This window comes from Mus musculus, chromosome 6 (genome assembly GCF_000001635.26).
Source record: "Mus musculus strain C57BL/6J chromosome 6, GRCm38.p6 C57BL/6J".
In the NCBI taxonomy this organism is placed as follows: Eukaryota; Metazoa; Chordata; class Mammalia; order Rodentia; family Muridae; genus Mus; species Mus musculus.
Genome location: NC_000072.6, coordinates 126,753,154 through 126,761,632, shown reverse-complemented (window position 1 = coordinate 126,761,632; position 8,479 = coordinate 126,753,154). Strand labels below are relative to the sequence as shown.

The window sequence follows — 8,479 nt, the reverse complement described above, 5'->3', positions numbered from 1 at the left end:
ACCCCCTCCCCCCCACCCCACAAATCTCACTATGGAAGCTTTGTTGTGTCCCACAGTATACCCTTTTGTCCACACATTCTTTCTTGCAATGAGTCATTGGTCTGCTCTGAGTCTCTGGCTTCTGCCACACCATCAATACTGGACCCTCACTGAGATTCCTTTCAGATATGATGCTGTTGCCCCGAGTCATGCAAGCCAGCTCTCTGGCACCCGTTTTCATGTACTACACTTTGACATTAACTGAAGAATAGGATCATTCTACTGGTTAAAAAAAATAGTTTGCTGGGGTGGGGAGATGGTGTAGTAGGTAAAGTGCTTGCCACACAACTGTGAGGACCTGAGTTGGATGCCCAGAACCCGTGTGAAAACCCCAGGGTTGGTCCATGATTGTGGTTCCAGCACCGGGGAGGTGGAGACAGGCAGGTCCCTGAGGCTTGATGGCCAATCAGCCTGGCCTAATAGTCTAGCTCCAGGTCCCATCAAAAGATCCAGTCTCAAAGCAAAAGCAAAAGCAAAACCAACCAACCAACCAACCAACCAACCAACCAACCAATCAACCAACCAAAAAACCAACCAACCAACCAACTAACCAAAAAACCAACCAACCAACCAACCAACCAAAAAACCAACCAACCAAAAGACAACCAACCAACCAACCATATCCAAAAACCAAAAACCCAGGGTGGGGGCTAAGGGACATAGTTCACCGGGTAAAATTCTTTTTGTGCAGTTTGGGGGCCCTATGTTCCAATCAGCAGAACTAAGATAGAAGCCCAACATGTAGTGTGAACACCTGTAATCAGGTGCTCCTGTAGAAAGATTTGAGGTTAAGACAGGAAACCAGCTAGACTGGCACACGCAGCAGAAAAACCACACAGACCCTAAATCAGATAGAAGATGAGGACCAATAGCCAAGAGTGTCCTGTGACTGCCATATATGTGCATGCTTACATTCATACAGATAAATGTATATATGCACACACATACGCACATATGCACATATATATTGTACATACACAAATCAGAACAAAACAAACTTATAATATCAACAATATCAACAATAACAACACCACCAGCAAATGACTCGTGAGGAACTACACCCAAGGTTGTTCTCCGGCCTCCACATACATGTGTATCTGCAACCAAAAATAAACACCAACATACACACATAGATCACATGCAACACTAAACAATAAACAACATGTGGTTTTGCAGGCAGCATCCTCAGACAGCTTGTGTTTACCATGTCTCATGATGGCTTCGTTTGCTCTAGTGTCTCATCCCATCTCCCGGTGTTTTGTTCTCAGGGCCCTAGGAACAAAAGACTTCACCGCGTGTGCAATCTGGACACACACTGCATTGACGTGTGAAGTAGGAAGACTCTTGGTGTGAGTCTGCTCACACAGCAATGTCACATAACGACACATATCAGAATGCATCTTTAAATGTCCATCTTAAGCCCTGAGTGGTTTACCTTAGAGCACTGTGTGATTTGCATACAAGGATGGAGCAAAGAATGATCCAGCCTGGAAAACCAGATGTGAAGGTCCTGGGGTGGCACAAAGCTTTCCTGAAGGTGGATGTGGCCAACTGAGCTGAGTGAGCAGGGGAGGAATGGGGGCTGTGGGTTCTCAGGTAGGCACCAGGAGGGCGGGCTCAGGGTGAGAGTGACATGGGCAGGTGAGTTTAGATATCTTGCCTGGGGGATGAGCAGCTCCGGGAGTCTGAAGGAAGCAGACAACACATGTGCACTTAGGGGTTGAAAGCATCTCTCTGGTCGCGGGTAGAGAACTGTCCATGGGGCTTGGTGTGAGTGCTGTGTTGTTTTAACAGCTCTGGCTTGGGGAGGCTCTGGGCTGTAATGTTTGCTCATTTATGGAGCCTAGATGGTCCCACTCTGGCCAATTTCAAACTACCAACAGTTTGACAACCAGCTCTAAAAAACCTCTGGAAGTAGAAGCAGTGAGCTCTGGGGATCCACTGTGAGTCACTGCCAAGGGGGCGGCAGTGGAAGGTGAGGTCTGTGCGACTAGGACTGTTGTAGAGGAGAGAAAACAGCATCAGACTGGGGGAAATTATTTTCCAGTTTTTTTTTAAAAATCTCTCTCTCTCTCTCTCTCTCTCTCTCTCTCTCTCTCTCCTTCTCTCTCTCTCTCTGGTGTGTGTGTGTGTGTTTGTGTGTGTGTACATGTCTGTATATGTGAGTTTGGTTACATATATTCCATGGATTGTGTCATTGAAATGCGTCATTGTCCATGTCACACATGGCGGTCAGAGGACAACTTTGGATGTCATCCTTCTTTTTCCACCATGCCTGAGACAGTCTCTTTTTTGCTGGCTAGCTGGCCTTTGAGCTTTGGGGATCGTAGATGTGTGCTATAGCCTTTGGCATTATGTGGATTCTAGGATCTGAACTCAGGTCCTCACATTTGAGTGGCAAGTTCTTTATCCACTGTGATGGTTTGTATATTTTTGGACCAGGGAGTGGCACCATTTGGAGGTGTGGCCTTGTTGGAATAGGTGTGACCTGGTTGGAGTAGGTGTGTCACTGTGGGTGTGGGCATAAGATCCTCACCCTAGTTGTCAGGAAGTCAGTCTTCCAGTAACAGCCTTTGAATGAAGATGTAGAACTCTCAGCTCTGGCTGCGCCATGCCTGCCTGGATGCTGCCATGCTCCCACCTTGATAATGACGGACTGAACCTCTGAACCTGTAAGCTAGATCCAATTAAATGTTGTTTGTTATAAGACTTGCCTTGGTCATGGTGTCTGTTCACAGCAGTAAAACCCTAACTAAGACATCCACTGAGACCTCTCTCCAACTCAGAGGTGGGAGAGTTAAAGCTGCCTTCTGTCGTGAACAAGGGTAACTGAGGTTTGTACTTCATGCCATTAGTCAACTCAGGGAACTCACACTTAGCCCTTACAGCACTTCCGTGCACAGCAGAAAGAGGAAGCCCTTCTTTCTCTGGAGTCAGCGGCCAGCATATCAGTCCTGAATCCCAGCTGGTGACCAGGTTGTGGTGACTCCCTCTTCACAGGTGTGGACTGAGAAGCCATCTGGTTAAGCGATCTGTCTGAATGGAAAAGGTGGGATTTGAAACCATGGCTTTCCATCTTAAAGTCTTGAGTAGTTTTCATTTTTCTTCTTCCTTCCTTCCTTCCTTCCTTCCTTCCTTCCTTCCTTCCTTCCTTCCTTCCTTCCTTCCTTCCTTCCTTCCTTCCCAAGGACCCCCTTCCATGCTCTCATCCTCCTATCCTCCCATCCTCCCTCCCTCCCTCCCTCCCTCCCTCCCTCCCTCCCTCCCTCCCTCCCTCCCTCCCTCCCTCCCCTCCTCTTTCTTTCTTTCTTTCTTTCTTTCTTTCTTTCTTTCTTTCTTTCTTTCTTTCTTTCTTTCTTTCTTTCTTTCTTTCTTTCTTTCTACATCCCGATTGCTACCCCTCTCCTGATTACCGCCTCCCTCTCCCCTTCTCCTCTGAGAGGGTGAAGGTTTCCCCTGGATATACCCTCACCATGACAGATCAAATCTCTGCAGGATTAGGCTCATCATCTCCCCCTGAGGCCAGATAAGGCAGCCCAGCTAGAACAATGTATTCCACAGACAGGCCACAACTTTACAGATAGCCCTCTTTCCAGTTGTTCGGGACCTACATGAAGACCACGTTGCACATCTGCTTTATATGTGTAGGGGAAGGGTATAGGTCCTGCCCATGTATGTGCTTTGGTTTGTTGTTCAGCCTGAGAGCCTTAAACCCCCATAGTGTTTTAAATACCACCCTCTCAAAGTGTAGCTGCAATCTTAGCAGTCAGGTTTAACAGAGTGGCAAGGTAGGAAGGTAGAGAGGGAGAAATAAAATAGAGAAAGTGATGTGTAATATTTCCTTCATATAGAAACATTCCATTCTGCAGCAAAGCTTCTTCAGAGTTAGGATGTTCTAAAGGGAAGTTCCTCAAGACTAAGGAAACAAACAACACACAAACCTCAGGAAGACCCTAAATCTTACCAAATTCCCAAGACCTCTCCTTCCTTCCTTCCTTCCTTCCTTCCTTCCTTCCTTCCTTCCTTCCTTCCTTCCTTCCTTCCCTCCCCCTTTCTTTCTTTCTTTCTTTCTTTCTTTCTTTCTTTCTTTCTTTCTTTCTTTCTTTCTTTCTTTCTTTCTTTCTTTCTTTCTTTCTGTTTACATCCTGATTGCTGCCCCCTCTCCTGATTCCCCCCTTCCAAAACCCCTTCCTCTCCCCTTCTCCTCTGAGAGGGTGAAGGTTTCCCCTGGATATACCCTCACCATAACAGATCAAATCTCTGCAGGATTAGGCTCATCATCTCCCCCTGAGGCCAGATATGGTTCTATAAGCAGTAAGGACTTCTGAAGAGAGAGACTCTCAGAGGTGTTGAGCTGTTGTGCAGAGAGTTCAGGGATTTCAGCTTTCCTGGGTAATCAATCACTCATGCTGGGGAGGGTTATCAGTAATGTGTCGACCTTCGATATAACCACCCTCCAGCAAGGAACCTCTTCCCCATACTACACATTAAACTTACCCAATAAACTCATTGGCTCACCAAGTTGGACTTCAGTGTGGTATTGTTACATTGGTCTGTGGCTGGCTCCTTGTCTGGAGAGAGTAGACAGACATTTGATCACAACTCCCAAGAAATAGTGTTACGTAATGCCTGAATTATAGATTTCTATGGCAACATTTTATCCCTAAAGCTGTAAAAAAATCCAGGTAAATAGAAAGAGCTAATCATGACAGGAATGATTTTAATAACAAGCATCCAGTAATTCAGTTGCTGGACATCTATTTTATGGAAAATAATCCAAATATTTTTGTATTAATTTCAGAAGAAAAAAAACAGGTTTATATTAAATACGGGAACAGAGTCTCAGAGATATTAAGAATCAATGCCACAGTCACACACTAGTGAGTGGGTAGCACCCAGGGCAGGGACCAGTATGCCATTCCAACATAATCCCTCTGCAGTGTCAGTTCCGCCCATGGTCTGATCCATCGGGTCAGTGAGCCCACTCTCTCTCTAGAGACCATGGTCGTGAGATTCTGGATCGGAGGAAGCTAGGCCACTCCCTGGAGTACTTGAAGAAATGGCATCTAGCCAGTCACATGGAGACAATCTTCTCATCCATTCATTCAACAAACACCGAGTGCTCCTGTTCATTAGACACCCCAGCGAGGCAGCGGGACTCTGGTGTTGTGGAACCCTTTCCCAGTGGGTCTATGACTCCTTCAGCACGTCTTCCCCTGCCTTTCTAGCTGAGACCCAGTCTCTCAGGAAAACCGTGACGCATCCACGGCTTGATGTTTCCCTAAGTAGCGAGGGGAGACAGAAGCTGGATACATAGAGAGGATCAGGTTGCTACTTCCCTTCTCTGTGCCCCTAATAAGGCCCCGCCCCTTCCCTTGCTGCTTCCCAGGGACAACAGTGTGAGGAGGGCCCTGTAGCAGAATTCCTGGACAGCACTGAGTTGGCTCTCCACTTACACCCACACTTCTTTATTTATGCTCTTCCTATTTTTGACAAAGGAGTGAGAATCTGTAGGACGTCCCAAGAGCAAGACCCTCTCCTGGCTTTGGGAAAGATCAGGGGATTAGGTTGGTTGGAAGATTTTTTACCCCCCCCCCAAGGAAGTGGAATTCAAATTGGATCCATATGTCTAGTTTCTCTGATCTACAGAGGAAGGCTAGAGCATGGTCGTCAGTAGCCAGCTCTGTATGTGGAGCCTTGCTGACTCTCCCTCAGCTTGGCTTTACTTTTTCCCTGAAAGAGAAACTAGAGGTACATCCTTTCTGTGCAATAACTACCTGCTTGTGATGGGATGGTACAGTGTGTATACACACACACACACACACACACACAAATATATGTATATATATATATATATATATATATATATATATATATATATATACTCATAATTTAGGCCATCTTGGGAGGCAGAGTCCATGTTATGATCTTATGCCAAGTTCACTCGCCAAGGCTCAAGCACTGACTATTGGTCCTCAGCTGGTGAATGCAAGCCCTGAGAGGGTGTTGGATCATGCAGGCAATGCACCACTTTCAGTAGTGGGCTCGCCCTTTGGTGGACTCATAACCTGACAAGTTTGGGGGAGGTGGTAGGAAGTGAGGCCTGGTTGGAGGAAGCAGTAATGGGGTATGCTTTTGAAGGGTATCTTGTCTCTGGCCCTCCCCCTTCTTCTTTGCTTCCTGGCTACCACTAGGCAAGCAGCTTTCTTCTGCCACATGATCCCTTCAAGATGTGTCTCCCACCACAGTTCTAAAAGTGGTGAATCCGGGAGACTGTGGACATACTCTCTTAGGTGTTTGTCATAGCAACAAGAAGTCTGAGTGACACAGGCAACGGCTCTCTTGTTCTCCGTTTAAAATTTTATTAAAAATTTATTTAAAAATTTAAAAATTGTATTCTAATCAATTTCTTTTTAAAAATTCTGTATAAGTATGTTGAGTATATGTTGAGCATAAATGGATTTTAATAAACTCTATTAGTTATTAATATGACCCGGCCAGGCTCCCCACCCAATAGGAGGCAGAGTTCTACGGACTGTTTAATCGGATCTTGCAGAACTACTGGGGGTTCACTCCTAATCTCTATTCCTATTCACTAGACTGTTCCTAGTTGTGCTGCCCAAGCACTTGCTGTTTGAACCTCGCCCTGGTTACTTCTCCCCCAGCAGCCTGTCCTGGGGGCATTTCACTTTGGGCACACGCTCTGGTCCATCACATCTAATGGAGACCTCTTCTCTCTGTCTTCTTCTTCCTTCCTCCTTTCCTCTCCTTCTCCTCATGGTCTCTACCTGAGACCCCCAACCTGGTAACTGAAATTCTGCCTCTTTCTATTCTCCCCAGTAATTGGCTGTAGCCATGTTTATCTAACCAACGGTTTTTAATTGGGGAGCAAAGTTGCATAACATCACTTGGTATATGTGATGATCTGCTTTTCTGGGGTGGGGGCAACCAGACCTTGGGGGCCAGTATTTAGCATTTGAACACATAGGAGCACTGGGCCTACCCTCACCAGTTGAACATATTTTCCTGTGCCCCCATCTCCCCTTTCCTAATATATAGTTCCTACCTTCCTTTTCCCATATATAGCTTCATTTCCACTTCCATCTCATGTATACACACGTGACTATGCATCTATATATATAAAATCTAAGGGTAACAAACAAGAAAACATATATTCATCTTTCTAAGACTGGCTTAGTTTGCTTCATATGGTTGTGTCTGTTTGTTACCATTTTTCTGGGCATCATACATCTTTATTTTTCCCTGTGGCTGCAAAAATTCCATTGTGTTTATATGGCTGGTTTTCTTTCTTTTTTTTAGATTTTTTTATTTTTATTTTTATGCATGTAAACATTTTGCCTGTATGTGGACACCATATGTGTGCCTGGTGCCACTGGAGGTCAGAAGAGGGCATTGGATCCTCTGAAACTAGAGTTACAGATGGTTGTGAGCTGCCATCTAGGTGCTGGGAGGCAAACCTAGGCCCTCCAGAAGAGAAGTTAGTGATCTTAACCACTGAGCCCTCTGCCCAGCCCCAGTCAATCTTCTTTACCTGTGCCTCAGCTGTGGGACACCTAGTTTAGCTGCTGTGACTGGTGCTGCAAATGAGCATCGATGTGCAAATGTCTCCGAGACCTGGAAGGTACACAGTGCATGGTACATAGAAGCTGCTTCTTATGTGCTTGTCACGTGGATGACATATGTACGGTGTCATGTGACTGCTGAGTCTCCTGTGTATGAGGTGATCCAGGAGGGGACAGACAGACTTCTTCTCGTGAGCCCTTTATTCTTTCCACACCCTAAAGGCAGCTCAAGTTGTCCTGGGAACTGGCAGAGAATTCTGTATGCTTTGCAATGCCTGAAGTTGAGGACTCAGATTTTTGCCTTCACCAACACAATACAACCCCACATTCATTAATGGGACTGTTTTTTTTTTTTTTCCTTCTGATGAACTCACTCTGGAAATAGACAGGAAACTCAACATACTTTTGAGAGTTTTAATGATGAGTGAATTAGGTAATTCCTATTGTAAGACCTCCCCTTCCCCCTTTTCCCTTCCTTGGACCTTCAAAGGCAGTATGGGGCAACACAGGAATACTCTGGAATGGAAGGGGAAGAGGAGAGAAGCCCTGGGGTGACCAGTGTTTGCATCCCCTCCCTACTTGTATGCTGGTCACAGCACAGCTGCAGCCAGTGTCTTTCTGGGAACCCCCTCTGAGAATCAGGAGTTGGGCTCTGTGGGCAGCAAGGCACGAGGCCCCTTCTTTACTCTGGTTGGTTTGTGGGGCGGTGGAGTTGCTTCTGCTTTTCCTTGTGGGAGAGATGTATCTCTTTCCGTCAGTCACTGAGCAGATGCCCAGGGACTCTCTGAGACAGTGCCAGCCTCAAGTCAGGGGCAGAAAGTCAGGCTACGCATTGGGCCATAGAACTAGGGCTTATC

The 8,479-nt window shown here is 46.1% G+C and overlaps 1 long non-coding RNA gene across 6 annotated transcripts in view; it reads right to left on the bottom strand.

Moving 5' to 3' along the window:
- Nucleotides 1-2,753: 2,753 nt before the first annotated feature.
- Gm33581 overlaps nt 2,754-8,479 on the bottom strand; it is a 42,424-nt gene continuing 36,698 nt past the window's right edge. For all 6 annotated transcript variants that reach the window (XR_003956515.1, XR_378043.4, XR_869445.3 and 3 more), the window contains 2 exons: nt 4,537-4,610; nt 2,754-3,075 (listed from right to left, as the gene is read on the bottom strand). This is a non-coding gene — a long non-coding RNA (predicted gene, 33581). The remainder of the gene's footprint in view (nt 3,076-4,536; nt 4,611-8,479) is intronic.